Source organism: Triticum urartu, chromosome 6A, assembly GCF_056163025.1.
Source record: "Triticum urartu cultivar PI428250 chromosome 6A, HENAU_Tu73, whole genome shotgun sequence".
Taxonomy (NCBI): Eukaryota; Viridiplantae; Streptophyta; class Magnoliopsida; order Poales; family Poaceae; genus Triticum; species Triticum urartu.
In genome coordinates, this window is record NC_141878.1 from 513,850,529 (window position 1) to 513,855,485 (window position 4,957).

Below are 4,957 nucleotides of genomic sequence, written 5' to 3' on the forward strand. Positions count from 1 at the left end.
AACACTAACCTGCGGATTGTAGGTTATTGGTAACTTGGATGCCACGAATGCTTCAGCTTGCAAAATTCCACCAAACAGTGGTGTCTGGTCCGTGCCTCTATACTCCTCTTTAAGCTGATGTGAAAAAAAGAGAAACAGAAAATAACAAGGTTATCAACACGAAACCACACATTACAACCTGTGCAACTACAACAATATACTAGGATAGACAAATTCAACTATACATATATGCAACTGAACAAAGACATAAAAACTGTGCAACCCACATGGCACCTAAAAAAATTCTACCAACTGATGCAACACATCTGTGCAACAAGATTAGTAAAACTGTGCAACTTAAAAAAGATGGTGTGCCAATTTAAAGGACATGTATAGCGGGCGGCCGTTGGCCCGCTAGCACACTCGAGCGGCCATTAAAAAAGGAAAGATCTGGTCCCCCCGATCCCAGAAAAGGAAAGCCTCCCCGGGCTTCCCCCTGTAGCAACAGCCTCGTGTGAACCCAACAAACCACGCGCTGATGCGGTCCCGAGGCCATCACGTGCCCTTCCCTCCCCTCCCCTCCTGAAGCTCTCACGCCACCTGGCCACTTCTTTCCCACGCCCTTACCTGTCCCACCTTCTTCCCCATGAAACAATGGTTTCCCAGGTCTGGATCTGCATCGCTAGAGCTGCCATGGCAGAATCAAAGTGAAATAACAGCGATATGGAACAATTTGCTTTAAAAAAGAAGAGGGAGGACATATCAGAACGTACCAGGTAGCACCAGTAGGGGTGAAAAAAAGGAGATCCTTTTCTCCTCATGTTCAGATCCTCCCTCCTAGACTTTTCCTTTTCCCTAAACAAATTTCTCTTTCCCAAAAAAAGCTTCTTCATAGGTGAAAACGGGGAGGTTTTGTACCTGTTCAATTTTAACTAATTTTTGTGCAACTACATCATGGGACAAGCCAACATTTGTAGCACTTTGTGCAACAAAATGCAGAAAATGTGCAAATATATATGAGAGCGCATAGAGTCTTATTTCACACAAAATCCAGAAGAACCGACATCCATGTAGCAAAAAAAGGAAGAAAAGAAAAGTTGTTGTAGGTACTATGAAAACACAACTACTTACTAGACAAGAATCTGGTTTGCAAGTGTTCTTTTTTCCTTTGACCTTTCCACACAGTAGTATATGTGTGTTTGTAGCTGAGAATTATGTGCACAAATCTACAACAGCTCCTCCACCCCCATAACTTGCAAAACCTGAACATGATGCAAAAAGAAGCCTGAGAGAAATGAACCAACTCTGGGTTGTATCTGTGCAGCTTAACGAGTACAGGTGTGCAACTGACAACAATCTATATCCATCTACTTGTGGGGTTTGAATTTTAGTAGTTGGCATCTTCAATTCGTATAAAAGTTGAAGATGCCAACTCATATATTTTCAAATTCAGTATGGTTTTAGCTCAAAATTATGTATGCAAAATTAAAAAAACTTATGCTGGTTATTGTGCAACTACATCATCTATTTTATGCAACTGCAAGTACTCCTACATGCAATTCATGTTGCATGTTTGTGCAAGTACATAATGAATTTTGAACTGATGAATAGGATGTATTTATGCTGTCTGAACACAAGAAATGGAAAAAATAGTGAATTTTAAAATATTATAATCTTACACATAATTAGTGCAACTACATTCAAGTGCATGTGCAAACCTAGAAAATCATATGCATGTGAACACATGAGGATGCCAACTACTGAATGGTTCTTGTGCAACTAAAGGAGTAGAAGATGCCAACTCAAGTGACATTGTTGTGCAACTATTAAAAAAAGTTGGAAATGCCAACTCCTGATTGGTTCTTGTGCAACTAAAATAGTTGAGGATGCCAACTCATGTGATAGTTGTGGAACTATTTTAAAAGTTGAGACTGTCCACTCCCAAATGGTTTTGGTATAACTATGAAACTTGAGGATGCCAACTCGTATGATACTGTTGTGCAACTATTTGAAAAGTTGAGGATACCTCTCCTTCAGTAGAGCCGCATCTCCTTCTACAACCATTTTTGGTCTGTGAAAAAAAGCAAACGAAAAAATTAGTCAAAGAACCAGATGTATAAAAGAAAAAAGAGAGCAAAAACAATTGATATAAAAAAATGCCATGAGGTAAGCAACGTATGTTGATTTTTCAAAGCACACCTACAAAATAAAAAAATGTGTGCAACTTGATGCACTGTATGACCAACTGGACACACATGAGTGTGCAACCAAAAAAATAGCATACACACTGCCTAAACATGATTTAGGCACTGGAGCCAAAACTAACTAGCTGACAACCGTGCAACTAGATAGCCCTTCCCTGTGCAACTACATAAGTGTGGCTAAGCTAACTAGGATATGTGTTGCTTTGATCTAGATACTCCTGTACGAACGCATATCCTTGGCAACAGGGCACACATGAGTGTGCAACAAAATAAACCACATACACACTGCTTGAACATGGTTTACAAAGTGTATCCATCTAAATACCATCGATTGTGCAACGGGTTAGCCCTCACTATGCAACTTCATAAGTTGGCTAGCCAACTGAGATATGTATATGCGGCATCCAACTACGTTTGCGTTCCTGTGCAACTATTACAACAAACTAGCCAACTGGTTACTTATATGCATGCAAATTAATTAGGAGAAAACAGAGAAACCACACAGATGCATTTACAAGAAAAAAGAGGTACATAAGGTAATGAACCTCTACGGAGAGTATCATGTTTAACGAGACAATTGCAGTCTAGGCAAGAATAGATGGATCAAAATAGGATCATGAACCATACCCATACCAATAATGACAAAATTAGAACAGCTCGCCGTCAAAATCAAACTCAAACCCACCACTAAAATCCTAATCGCCTTACAAACCCACCACTAATCCTAATCAACGTAGCTCCTTCAGCAAGATGCCAAAACTCCTGTAGATCAACAATCCAATCATAGCAAGATGACAAAAGTGATGCATCTGTACAATGAATTTGACTGCATTTCCTGAAAAAAATACCTACAAGGGGTTGAGTTCACAATCTGTCAGAATGAAGATGTTCTTAATATTCAAGTACTACTACTATTTGGTTAAGGTAGCAGACTAGACACACATAAGTGGAGGTGGATTATATGACTGAGTGAAAATTGTCGATAACAATTAGATGAACTGCACAGACATCAAAAAGTATGATTGCTCCCATCAATATCTGGTAAGATCAGATTATAGCAGTTAAGCTACAAAATTTGTATTTTCTACTTCAGCTGCCATAGAAACCCAAGTTGAATCAACATCAAGTAAATTTCTCAAGTCCAGACTACTAAAAATACGAACTTTCCAGAGTAAATTGATGAAGTAGGAAAATGACAGCAAAGTCAGACTACCAGTATCAACAAGATTTAGATCCTACAACGTTCATTCTTGTAAAACCAAACAAGTTCATGGCTGAATCCTCTCGAGGAGACCAGTGGAGAGAGAGAGAGAGCGGGGAGGGTGTTTGGCGGGAGAGATAGATCAATGGAGTGAAGGAACGGGAATACTACCTGCATGTGAGAGGATTCACAGCCATGCGGAGCCGCCATGAGCTCGTACAAGCTCCGCTGCAAATCTTGTGCGGCGGGGGCAAGGCACCTGGCCGCGCTGTAGAATCGGCAGGGGAGGGGATGGCCGAGGGAGCGGCGCTCAACGGCGGAGAGGCATGTGCCCTTGGCAGAAGATGAGTCGCAGCGGCGCCAGAGGTAGGGGACAACTTTGTGGCGGCTCATGGTGGCGGGGAAGACGTAAGTCCTGCTGGGGTGGCGATGCGCAACCGCAACGGGAGGTCAGCGACGGCGAGCTGGCATCGTCAGGAGGCGGCGCGAGGGAGGAGGCGGGGTGCGCGGCGGGTGTCGCTAGTGGAGGAAGAAGGTAGTCGGGCTCGGGAGTGGATAAGATTTGTCTTTTCCTTCTTTTTAGTTGAGAAGAGATGGACCGAGTGTGAGGTCGCTGTTCGCTGTCGCATAGCGCGGCCGCTCGGTCTTGCCAAATAGTGCACGTGCACTTTTAAGATTTCAGGTAATTTAAAATGAACATGTGTGCAGATTGCCAAACTTAAAGCTACAAGCTGTGCAACTACATGCATTGTTGTGCCAACTGATGACAGTTTTCTGTGCAATTTCCAAAAAAGTGACCAGACATCAAAAGAACATAGAAGGAAGACACTGTTGGAAAAAAACAAAAAAGAACTCACTTGTAATTTGCCGAACACACCAGGAGAGATAGTATCCTTCTTGATCACCTTGGCAATTAGAGTACTATCCCATGCATTCGATCGTATCGCGCAGTTGCTTACTGGGATGTCATGTACGAGCGCATCAAGGTATAGTATCTGCACCAGACCCAAACAAAAGAAAAAGCCAAGTTCAGTTATTGTTATGAGTATTTCAGCAAACTATAACTGCATAGAAAGAACATGAACAGATGGAAAAAGTGGTCATTTTCACTAACCATCAAGTGATACAAGCAGCAGCAGACAGTTTGCTTCTCCTGGTCCATGTTCCGGAAAGCTTCGTTAATGTGTTCTGCTACAAAGAGGCAGATGTTTGTATTCTTTAGCATTTTATGATCTAGCACAAGTCCATAACACTTTGGGCTGAGCTTCAAGGTCGTGGTTGGTGCTAGAAAAGTGCTGAAGGCAACCGCAAGCCAGGCCATAAAGAATGTGTCATCCGTTCTTCCAGCCATATCCTGAATCATCTTGAGCCATGTAGTGATCTGGGGATGAGAATTTCCAGTTATGTTGAAAGCCTGTCTGAATCTCCTAGTGGCATCCTTGTCAACTAAATATCTGACTCTTTGACCCCTGTTTGGGAGATCAAATACCCTCTGAACACTGTCAGCATCGACACGGATCCTTCCCCTTCCTGGGAAAACCATATCAGAGGTCTGTGGCTGGTAGGACTGCAC